The sequence below is a fragment of the Juglans microcarpa x Juglans regia genome, chromosome 8D, assembly GCF_004785595.1.
Source record: "Juglans microcarpa x Juglans regia isolate MS1-56 chromosome 8D, Jm3101_v1.0, whole genome shotgun sequence".
Taxonomy (NCBI): domain Eukaryota; kingdom Viridiplantae; phylum Streptophyta; class Magnoliopsida; order Fagales; family Juglandaceae; genus Juglans; species Juglans microcarpa x Juglans regia.
This window is the reverse complement of record NC_054608.1, coordinates 30,721,045-30,734,261: the sequence shown is the minus strand read 5'-3', so window position 1 is coordinate 30,734,261 and position 13,217 is coordinate 30,721,045.

Here is a 13,217-nt window from a genome sequence, read left to right as displayed (position 1 = left end):
AAAGATAGAAAAACAAAGCAAAAGAACTAGAAACTCAAGTAGTAAAGCAAGAATGACAGAATAAAAAAGAAAGACAAAAGTGAGTATAATGGAAATTCTAACTGGAAGGAAGGTCCTTATATGGGTAGGGTGGACGCTTGGCCTACTAAGGCACCATAACTCCACGAATCACCACGAGATGCCATGTGTTTCCCACCCGGAGAACCATAATCTCTTGATTATCGCAACCGCTACAGAACGTATTTGCTGATACAATGTGCGAAGTTAATGCCAATAAAGAACGGAGCCATGATGCAGAAATTGAATGGACACCATTTAATAAAGAGACGTAACTGGCACTATGTTGCCACGTACGTAAAACACAAACGGTCACTCAGCATGCGAACAGGCAAGCTGGGAAGTTGGCAGGACGTAAATAAAGGAAGAGATAAGAAGAATTGATGCCGAACTCATCTAGAAAGAATTAGCGGGAACCCAAAAATTTGAATAGAAGAAGAGGAAGAAGGGAAAAATCAAACAAAGACAGGCAAAAAATCAGTCACAACAGCTAAACGCTCTAGTTTGTCCCCTTAAAAACTTGTGTAAATCCTATTTCACTAACGCAATTATTTTTTGTGGTGCAAAAATCGACTTGTTTCAATTGGCAAAGTCAACTCCACTAAGCGGGAACCCTATCAACAACTTACCTCCCCACAAAGCAAAAAGGGAAAGGTAGACGTAAAAGGTTGCCTCATCCCTCTCGCAGAAGAATGCGGGTTGGTCCTTAGCCACCCGAAGATAAAATCTCCATCAACAAAACCTTCATCAGTGGAATCTCCACCAATGAAGTGAAGGATGCCGGTGGGGTAGGCCGGGAAACTTCAAAGGTACGGCCAGAGACAGCCACCCAAATAACGATTAAACGACAGCCGCATTCCAAGAACAACTATCCACAGAAGATAAACAAGTGCAGCGTGACCGGCTAGTGGGTTGGTAGGGGCTCTGCGGACCCCTTTACCCCAGTTCCCTGAGTCAGCCACACTACAACAAAAGAAGAAAGAAAAAAAGAGGCAAAATCGAACGCATGGTGAGCAAAAATATTTGCATTAATCAGTATGTGTATCTATGCAAGCTACAGAGCAACAAAACACGGATACATGTGTAAAAAACAATATAGCACAACAAAACAAATAAAGAATTTAAGTCTCAGCTCTGGGAGCATCGGCCTCAACAACATTAGGAGCAAGGGTGGTCAGCTAAGCGGCAGCAGGATCGAGGTTAGTCGGTTCAACGGTAGCAAGGACAAGGCTGGCCGACTGGATCAGGAAAAGCATTCGGCATCTCTTTCCTTCCCAAGTCACGGTTGGATACAAAGGATGCCTTGCTGGAAGGGATATCACAAGCACAAGCTATTGAAGGTACTTGGTGAAAGATCTCGAACACAGCTTAGAACTCCCCAATAGAAATGACCACATTGATTTGCGACCTTCAGCGATCCCATGTCCTCACACCTCGTCATGAAGCGTTGGGAACCACCTTGGCTGCCTTTGTAAAGAGAGGGTGGTGTCTTGAAGATTTTGATTCAACTGCTCCAACCGATCCTTCTCCTCCTGCATCTGGGATGAGTCGCCTTGAAGACTTTAGTTCAACAGCTCCAACCGTTTCTTCTCTTCCTAAAGACATTGGCTGAGCTGCTCCAGTTGGGTCTTCTCCTCTTCCCACTTCTACTTATGCTTCCGCTAACGATCTTCCAACTTCTTTGATCTCTTGTGCTCACCCTACAGGTCAAGCCTTGTCTTCTCGAGTTCGAGCTTCAGCTGTTCCTTTTCCTCCCTGTCGCCACGAGGGCAATCCACACTCTCCTGAGCAGCTGCCTCCTAATCATCCACGATAAAATCCTCAAGCTGAGATGTGCCCTGGCGACATAAAGGCAAGACTGAGAAAAAGGGAGGAGGTAGGAAAAAAAAAAGTAAAATGCGGGAAATGAACAATCAAACCTCATGAAAGAAAGCCGACAGGCATTTAACAACCCTGCCAATAGCTTCCTCCAAGCTTCCCTCCATAGCTAGCCGGCACAAAGAAGGAAATGCCTCCTCAAGACCCGCGAATTCAGGAAGTTTCCAGAAACCTCAAGAGGAGCAAGCGGGTCCTCACTTAAACACCCCAAGAGGGGACCGATTGTAGGATCTGGAGGAAAGTCATCCGCCAATGAATATTTAGCCCGGTTGAGCGGTTCCTCATACGGACCCTCACCGGTTGAATCACCTACAGAATCGCCACTTACGAGAGTCTCTACCTGGGCGAGTGAATTGATGACCAGACCCCTCGAACCATCGTCGGCCTGAACAAGAGAATCTGCAACAGGACTCATTGAGCCCCCGAGGACTTCAACGTTTGAAGGAGATTGACCTCCTGTGTAATCTTATGCCTCCGCGTGGTTGCTGGAATAAGTTTCTGCCCCCTCATTGGCTGCCTCGAGAGAATGAATCCACATGGCCGAATGGGACGAGGAAGGATGAGAGATCCATGAAGAAGAATATTGCCCCTCACCAGGAGGGGAAGACGTAAAAATACTTTCGAGGAGGGTGCCCATCTCGACCTCACCCCAGAACGCCTCACCAATCGCCGTCGGAAGAGGCACCACGAGAAAACTACTCATCGGTTCACCCACTGCAATTGACGCTGGGACCGCAACAATAATCAGAGGGCTAGCCTCCAAAGTAGCCGGTTCCCGCATTAAAGGGTCTTGAACCTCGTTAAGAGGTCTATCCTCAACCTAAACACTCTCCCGACAGGCTTTCTTCCCTTTATTGGGCAGAGGAAGGTCCTAGGAATGCTTTTGAAGCAGAGCAACTTTTGGCCACGTAGCAACCAGCCTATCATCAGACGGAAGGTGTCCCAGGGAAGGTAGAGAACTCCTCAGACTCTCCTTAGAGAGGAGGACCTCAAAATGAACATTGTCAGGATGTTTTTGCACTTATTCCCGCACGATTGCAAGACGCTTCACTTTATAAGAAGTGGTCGTCGGACGCACAGCCTTATCTTTTGGAATTTTTCCCCAGTCTGTTGATATGGGAAACTCTCGACGATTCACCTGACCCATCGGAAACTCCCAACCGTAGCCAGAAACAAAGAAGAACTTGGGGGACCAGCCTTTTACCTTGTGGCATCGCTGCTCCAAGGTGACTAGGGCATGGGACGCCTTGAAGTTGCATACATTCCCCTTTAGGCATAGCACCTTGTGGGCAAGAAGAAATTCGCAGCTAGTAAGGTCTATGTCATTCGGATAGGATTCAAACAAAACCCACCGCTAGATAATGCTGTAGTAAATCAATAACCATCAGGCATTCAAGAGCTGTTGGGAAGGGCAAGGCCGAGACGGTCCAGAAGGTCACGAATAGGGTGAGGAAACGGCAACTCAAGCCACACAAAAACATGGAAGGATATAGGGCTACCTTACTAGAGTGGCCCTCTACATTAATGGCTCCCTCATCGGGGCTAGGAACTTCAAAGGAAATGGACTCTGGTACTCGATAGTTGAAGGCTAAAAAAGCCAGCATTGGTTTGTTAGTAGTCAAGCGCCATCCGCTACCCAAAACCACTGGCCCAACATCTGTAGAAACCCCACCAGGAGCATTGGGTTGAAAAGGTTTTTCGAAAGACATCATCATTAGAACATGAAGTAACGAAGAAGACTAGTCGAGGAGAAGAAGAATCAAGAGAACAAAAATGGCGGGATAATCACAATGTAATGGGCAGAGGTCAGGTCTCACTCCCATGTTTTATAAAAGAAGGTGACGGTTAAACTCTCATATACCATGCCAACAAGGATACTCGTCACTTGGGTTTCATGGGATGCGGTTTACGAAGCGACGTTAGCACGAAAAGCCTCCTGACACCATCCCCCCCCCCCTAAAAAAAAAATTAATGAGTTCGAATATATGTAATGAAAATGTGAGCCCATCTTAGAAGATAAGAATGCCATTAGAAATGCCAACTAGCAGAAGCTTTGCAAACCCCAGAAAACCTAAATAAAATGCTCGACCTTGATAGGAAGGCTATATAGAATCATGATAAATTCCCATTGTACCCGTTCGATGAGAATTAGCGGGGTAGCTGTAAGGAGATTTTCCTATCAAGACCTAAGAGGCCCTAACAAGCTCGGCCCAAGAAGGAAAGCGCCACGAATCTGGCCCACTAAGAGAATCCTCTATACATGACATGTAGGAGGGATGGTGCTGAGGGGATGGGACTCATCGATCTGAGGCCCCCTAAGGTAGTGTCCAGTCATCGAGTGCCTGACAACCAATAAGGCGTGACATACAAGGAGCCATTGATCTATTGACAGAGAAGGCATGAACGGACCGAGAGAAATGCAGACTAAGAAGATAAGGTTGGATAACCACACCGCATTAATGGCTCTACTACCCGGATAACACGCCACATTAATGAGGCCGTCGTAGAGCCACGCCACATTAATGAGGTCGTCGCAGAGCCACGCCGTATTTAAAGATTCTGACAAAAGGAACAATACCGGGAACCCGGACTTCTTGAAAGCAGGCATGATCTGCTCTTTAGACATGTAGTATAAATAGCTGATCCCAAGTATGAGGATACTCTCTCTGATCCCTATACTCTCTTACTTATTTACTACACTCTAAAAATATTCACTGACTTTGGCATCAGAGGCTTTCCGGCTCCAAGGTCGCCCTCTCAAAGCCACAGTATTTTCTACTTTGTGCAGGGCTCATTTTCAAAGATCTGAGTTGTTAGAGCTTGGCTCAAAGGTGTGTGAAACACAACGTTAACACCCCATATCAATTTGGGTTTGCACCATTCTCTCCAGGTTGGAGAGAATTTGCCTTTGAATTTTAAACTTTCTTACCTCGATCTTTTGGATGTCCAATTAGACCAATATTTCTTTCATTTTGTTGTATTGTCTCGATAATCATGGAAAAATAAAAATTGATTTGATCGGCTCGAAATAAAATAATATTGAACATCTTATACTCCAAAATTAAGTTTCTTTCCCACATCTCAAATCCAAAAAAAAATATTTTGCATAGGAGAATTTGAAGAAAAATCCTCAACTCCTAGAAAATCAACATAGTTAATTGTCTAAAATGTTGTTTCATGATCTTCAAACTTCAAAACTTTACCACCATTTTCTTTTTCCAAATTTTCTTTGTTTTCAATAAATATAGTTACCCCATCCACTAGGTTATTAACATCAAGATATGTACGTAGATTGGTATAGAGTTCCACCCTATGGAAGAATGTCCATCCTCAAACTCTTCTTCCTCAAAGTAGTAAATCCATTCAACCTATGCAATAAATCAACGAAACCATTAGCTTGAAGAGTACCAAGAAATTCTGATAAATCAGCTTTAAAATCGAGGTCCACATAACACTCTTTCCGACCATGGTGCTATTAGAATAAAGCACTATTGTGATACGGGTTCTCAAAATTGGAATCAGAATGGTGATCTTTCCTCTCACGATCACTGATATCCTACGCCGTTAGACGCCGGGTTAACTCTGCAAGTCTTTAATTATCACATCCTGAAGGCTACAATCACGGTGTGGGACTTCCCCGTTTGGAACCTACCCACGACGACCACGACTACATCCACCAGCCATAGAAACTGAAGAGATATAACCCCAAGAAAGATGCTTAAGCTCTGATGCCAATTGATGTCGGATAGAATTGTGATACTTTTGACAGCTAGTTCCAACAGATAATCGAAAGAGAGAAGACAAGAGATTCGCCCAAAACACAGAGAAAACTCTAAATAATATTGATTAATAGTAAAATTCAAAATTATTTTATGAAGCACACAAGCCAGACTTGAATAGCTTCAAAATTAGAAATTATGAAGATTTTTCCAAAATACAAAAATCATATAGATGTATGTATATATTTATGAATAAGCTTTAATTGAGTCGAGCTAACGAATCGACTCGGGCATAAAGAAGCGGGCCTTAACAAGCCTTAGCCGAGTCAAGTCAAGTCGAGTTTTGTCAGGTATGTGTCATTTACTAATTGAGCGGGTATCTGTTTTCACAGACAAACTTTTTTTATTCACGAGTCGAGTTCGATTTGAGTTTAATAGGGCGAATACCGAGCGAGCTATCGAACAAACTAGTTCATTTATAGCCCTACTAACTAAGAGCGTATATCTCATTTTCCTTTTAATTAATTAAGGCCATGTTTGAAAAGTGAGATGAATTGAGAGCATAATTAAGAACATCTAATCTCATCTCAAAGTTCCTCGTAATTTCCTTCACAAACATCACTCAAACACAAAATACTTTTCAATTTCAAATTTTCAGTTTTTTCATGTAATCATTACAATTTTTCCAAACTTTCAAAAAAAATATAAAAATATAATACAACTTTTTTAAGTTTCAAAACAAAAATAATATTAAAATAACTATTTAATTTTATAATATTTTTATTCAATTCTTTCTCTCTTATTTCTCAAAACCCAATAAAATATCTTAACTCAAACTATTTCACTACTATAAATATTCATCAACCATTAGATTGCTATTCACAAAATTTTTATTCCATCTTATTATTCAAACATGCCACACGTTCAAACAGTACGTAAAATATACGGATTTGAATATTATTAACTTGGTTTTCCTTCTTTTCTTTTTAATATTTGTCCAAAAGCGTCTTAATTATAAATTGCCTCGAATTTGACAGCTTATAAAAACAGATTCTTCGTCAAAGTCTAGGGTAATGTAATTCACTCCTAATTTCTCCATCAATATGCATCTCATGATCATGACCGACTTCTTCCTACCTTCTTCTTTCTCGATCATATATAATATATATATATATATATATATATATATATATATAATATTATAGATATATGTATGTCTTTCCCTCTCATCTTGTGATCTCAACCATAATTAATATTCTGTGCTGTTCTTGCGTACTGTAATACGAGAGAGAGAGAGAGAGAGAGAGAGAGAGAGAGATCATGATGAGGGTGTTGTGGTTTCTTGTACGCTTGTGCTGTGTTTTTCTGATCTTCCATGCATCCTTTGGTACTGGGAGCAGGTGCGTGTGTGTGTGTGTCTATATATAAATATATATATTAAAATATGTGCAACAAATTAACCCTTTCATATAAACTTCGAATATTGCCTATATGTCAAACTTAACGTGTGTACGTTTTCATTGATCTGTAGGACTAATGATCTTCGTTCTGTTCCTAGCACTCCGACATTAGGCCGCGACGATGGCCAGGGGATAGGTCGTTCTACATCACCCGTCGGAAAGCCCCCCGGCTCCGGCAGGCCATGATCATCAATCACACCTACCTAACTAGTTCAATAAATCAAGCTGCATACTAAATATAAATGTATATATAGTATAATATATATATATATATATATATACATGTTTAATAAAGAGATGATGAAACAGCAGATCATATATATATAGCATATATATACACGCTGAGATAATTTCTTGTATATATGAAGCTTAATTTGCTTGACCTTTCTCTAGTGAGTTAATTATTTCCGTCTGCTACTTCTATTAAGCGATCGATCTCTTAGAATTCGTATCATTTTTACATTAATCTATATTAATTAATTATTCCCATGCATAGTTTGAAAACCATGGAGTCGTTATTTATTGAAAAGAGAATAATCAGTCAAACCTCAATGGAAAGCGAATAATTCAGGAAATCTCTCAGCATAGTACTCAGTAATTACTTACAACTTGTCAATGGAAATTAACCCAAGCTAGCTGGCCATGCATGCCAACAAGAAAAACAATGGAAATAGCAAGCAATATTATTAATACATGAATGCATGCATGCCTAGCTAAGAGATCAAGCAAGGATGGAGTCAACTATGATCAGGAACAACATCTTGCAACAAGTAGTGCTGCTCATCATCATCTGCTCAATTTCCAGAACAAAATAAAAATTAAAGTAAACGAGTACTTCTAAAATGTATTCTTATATATGGAGGCAATCGATCTGCTTTAATTTGGCCACTATATTGCTAACCCTAACCCCTTATAAATTAATTCAAAAGTATTTGCAAAGTTGGTTAGTGATGATCTCTACGTACAGATCAGAGCACAACACAAAAAATGGGCAGATCAAAAGCATGCATCAAGATCACTAGCTGCATGAGCTAGCTAGCGAACAGTGATTGGCATCATGCATGCAGTTGAAATCGTTTTTAATTAAATCGAGTAAAGTCCTCTTACGTACGTGATCTCGATCGGCCCTATTCAAGGTTAGACTTAAAAAGCTAGCTGCATGATCTTTAATTTTCATTCCTTTTTTTTTTTTTTTTTTTTTTTTTTTGGGTCTTAAGACTAATTGGCACGTACGACTTTGACTTATGAGTAAAATAAAAAAATTCTTAATTTGTGAGAGTCTAGGCGGGTCATATGTATATATACAATGATGAATTTACACATTCTGATATTCCATATATTTTCCTTTTCTATTGGAAAATTTCTGCTTCTGATTCTACGATCTTTTTTAATTTTTAATTTTTAATATTGCAGTCAAATTTAGATCTAGACCAAATGACGGTAATATTGTTGTTGAAATGATGCCAACTGATCCCTCCCTTTATTTTTCAATTGCGGGTTCTCACGTCATGTGTTTTCTTGTACACACTTAACAACTTAGAAGTAGGTCTCACAATCAATATTTTGAATACCATATCGAACGTCGTATCGGTCAAGATATTAGAATGAAATATTTTGATACCGATATCGTTTCGTGTACCGTTTCGAAATAGTCGATATATGAATAAATTATATATATATAAATATATATATAAATTATATTCCAAAATATTAGTCTATATATAAATATTTATATAAATTATAAATAGTTTAATCTGAGTTGGGAGTAAAAAAATGAGCTTGTACTTTGAAAAATAAAAAAAAAATTAAAAGCCAAAATATCGGCCAGTACGAGCCGAAATATAGGTCGGTACCGGTCAGTATTTGGGCTGCTACGAAATACATACAATACCTATACCAGACTAGTGGCCGGTACAGCATATTTCGGCTATATATGTCAGTACAGTACGGGATTTGAAACACTGCTCACAATAGTTAAAAATACTATTAGTTTTATAATTTTTGTTACAACTATACATATATGTATATATATATAATGAATTCCATAACAAATGAAGTGGCTTCTAAGTTGCAAAACTCTAACCCCATACATGATGTATCTATATAGAAATCAGGCCGGCTGATTAGTAAGGTCATTTAGGTCATTGCTTAAAGCCCCACCCTATCCAAGGCCTCCAAAAGTAAAAGTGAGGTGTTTTTTTTTTTTTAATTTGTTTTTAAACATAAAAATAAAGACCATTTCATTAAATAAAATTTTCAATCATTTTTATATTTTGTTGTGCAAGGCTCTATAATGCTAAATTTAATATTTAATATAATAAATTATTTATATTTTTAAATAACTATTTTACGATCATGCTAAATTGAGGCGTCATTTTAAGTTGTTGTATTAAATACAAATTCAAACAAAATTTATTTAAAGAATTTTAATAAAATCTTATTTTATTGAAAATTTTGAAAATATTTCATATAATAATTTATATTTTATTGTATTATAATTAGAAATAACTCACTTAAATTTCATCTTCGATCGACCTTAAATTTGTGTTGAGGATAGAAATGCAAGAATCGAGCATGTAGTTTGAGCTCATTTACCCAAAACATTACATCATATATGAATTAATAAGTACATACATACATACATACATACACACACACATAGACATACATACATACATATATATATGTGTGTGTGTGTGTGTGTAATATACGTACCTGCTCCCACAAAAGGATGCATGGAAGTGCAAAAAAACATAGCACAAGCGTACATACAATAAACCACAACACAACTCTGTTTTGGGTTGGTTTACGGCGTTGAAAGGGAGGCAGTGGAGCATGGGGGTGGCCATGCGACCGTGGTGGAAGGTGGCGCAGGACTTGTACGAGGAGCTTGAGCGAGATTTGTAAGGAGGAGAGCAAATCGACAGTGAGAGAGAGGGAAAGCTTCGGTAGAGGGGTTGGGGACCGTTGGGGGGGGTAGCTATGCCAGTATACGGAGGTGGTGTGGCAGCTGAGGATGCAACGGCACTGGGAACCCGAGGGAGAAAGGACTTCAATCATGAAGAGCGAGGGAGAACTGCGGGAGAGAGAAACTGCGAGGGAGCGGCTTGGCTAGGTTAGCCGGCGACGGTGGAGGTGGAGAGTGAGGGTGGGTCGACTGCGGCGTGCAGTGGCTGCTGCGTGGAGGCATGAAGAGTGGGGATCGAGGGAGAATAGAGATTGGGAAGAGTCGGAAGGGAGGGAGGAGACGGCTGGAGGGAATTAGAGGAATGAGGGGAAGACGCGGGGGTTTTAATTTTATTAGTTTTTCTGGCGCTACTAATTCGCTGCTAATAAGAACATGACTTTTGCAGCGACAATCTTCGCTGGGAAAAGTATCTATTGCGGGGATTTTAAATTCGCCAGAAATAAAAAGCCGCTACAGTTACAATATTCTATTGAGACAACAAAAATTGCCGCAAAAGGTACAAAAAGTCGCCGCAAAAAATAAGCAATAAATTATCCTCCAACAGTTGTCAACTTTGCGCTGGAATTCAGCGGCAACTTAAAAATCGTTGCAATTGCAAAAATCCTTATTTGCAACGATTTTTTTTGCGACAATCTTAAAATAGCTGGAAAAAATCTAATTTCTTGTAGTGTCTGCTCTCTCTCTCTCTCTCTCTGGTATTATAGGCAAGAACAGCTAGTACAAATCAATTAAGGTTGAGACTAGATGAGATCAGGGGAATACGTACTTGAAACCAAATGTAAATCTAAAACACTAGTTAGGCCTTGTTTGGATAGATGCTCAATCCATCTCATTCCATCTTATGTAATCTTATTTCATTTACAAACATCACTAAAATACAAACACTTTTCAATTTTAAATCTTCAAATTGTTCATCTAATCATTACAACTTTTTCAAATTTGCAAACAAAACACAAAACATAATTTAACATTTTTAAATTTCAAAATAAAAATTATATTAAAAAATTATATTCTAACATATTTTAACTTTATAATATTTTATTTAATTATTTTTTCTTTATAATATATCATCTCCACATCCAAATGAGGCCTAAGAGTCCTCTAAATTATTTAAGTTTTATTCAAAGTACCGGTAATCTCTTTTTAGAAATGTTTAACTACAAAAAGATTTCTTAAAAGTAAATTGACAAACTGACATCCATTGAAGTAGTGCTGCCTCAAATTGTAAAGTTGCTATAAGAAATATTACCTTTTGCAGCGACAGGATTCACCGCAAAATGCACTAAAAATCGGCACAATTAACTTTCTCCCGTGATTTTCCTCCGCCACCAAGTCGCGGCAATCATGATGTCTTAATTGAGAATTTGCCGCTGAAAACAAAAATGAGCCATAAATAATATATTTTTGCAGCGATTTCTTTTATTGGAAAAAGTCCAAAATTTTCGCCAAAAAAAATATTAACAATGGTTAATCATCACTGATAGTAGTTTTTCAATGCTTTTTTATTCTGAAAATATTTATTTGACATGCCACTAAGTGCCAAAAATAAGTATGGCGAGTTCTGCCGAGGGGAATTTGATAATTGATCACTGGAAAAAATGTTGTATTGCAAAACATTATTTCAGGCGAGTTTTGGTCGCTGCAAAAGGTCCTCGTTATAAAAACAAATACACTAAACAAGATACATAAAATTGGCCGACGCCAACACCCCACCCATTCCTTCCTCATATCTCCTTCACCCCTCAGATTCTCCTAATTTAATTCTCATCAAGGGCCTTCTCACAGGTGACAACTATCCAAAATGGCAAAAAGCCATGACCAGAGCCCTTAATGGCAAGCATAAACATGGCTTTGTCGATGGCACCCTCACACCTCCTGAACCTACCAAACCCGAATATACTCAGTGGAACCAAACGAAGGATATGGTCCTTACCTGGATCCTCAACTCCATTAGCCCTTCCCTCACCAATTCTCTTGAATACCATACCAATCCGCGTGCCGTCTGGCTCGATCTCTCCTCCCACTTCTATCATGGAAACAATGCCCGCATCTATCACTTAAAACGAGCCCTCTCATCCCTGCACCAAACCACAAATTCTGTCCATTATTATTTCAACCAAATCAAACAGTTGTGGGATGAACTTAGCCATCTCCAAACCGCAACTAACCTCAAAGACATGCAACGACAAGCTGATGATGAACGTGTTTTTCAATTTCTCCTTGGACTCAATGATTCCTTTGCTCCTCTTCGCACCCAAATTCTGGCCATGGATCCACTTCCCTCCATAAGCAAAGTTTTCTCCATCTTGTTTCAAGAAGAACAACAGAGGCTTCTCAATATTCAAACCCCCGCATCAAAAACATGGCCATGGCTATTCGCACCACTGCTCAACCACGGCCTCCTCTGAAGTGCACCGCCTGCGGCAAAGACAGGCACACACGTGACCGTTGCTAGACCCTCATTTGGTATCCTCCAAGCCGAGATCCTCGCACCAACAAATCACAGTTGTCCATCTTAGGGCCAACCCCGTCGACTGCAACTCAGTCTTCTCTTCCTCCTTCATCGACGGCAAATCTGGTTTCCCTCCCTCCAGAGTTGTATCAGAAGCTGCTCCACCTTCTCGCACCGTCGCCAGTTTCAAATGACCCTTCTCCTCCATCTTTTGCTGGTAATCTCTTCTCCCCATCTAATTTCTCCTTCAATCGGCGCCTCCATTGGGTGGTGGACAGTGGTGCGAGCCCCCACATCTGCCACCAATGCGATGCCTTTGCCGATCTAAAGCCCCTTGCCTCTCCTCACCATATTCGGCTCCCAACAAGACAGGATATTCCAGCAGAAGGGATGGGTTCTTGTCGTCTCTCTCCCTCTCTCACATTACACAATGTTTTTTATGTCCCACTTATATCCTTCAACTTGTTATCAGTTTCCTAAATTGTCCTTTATAATTCTTGTCTCATAACTTTTTCCTCTCATTCTTGTTTATTTCAGGACTCTCCATCGATGAAGCCGATTGGAGCGAGTAATCTATGCAATAGGCTCTACGTGTACCACCCCGAACATCCCATCATTTTTGCTGCTCACACTACTGCAAATAAGACTCTATGGCATCAATGTCTAGGTCATCCCTCCAGTTT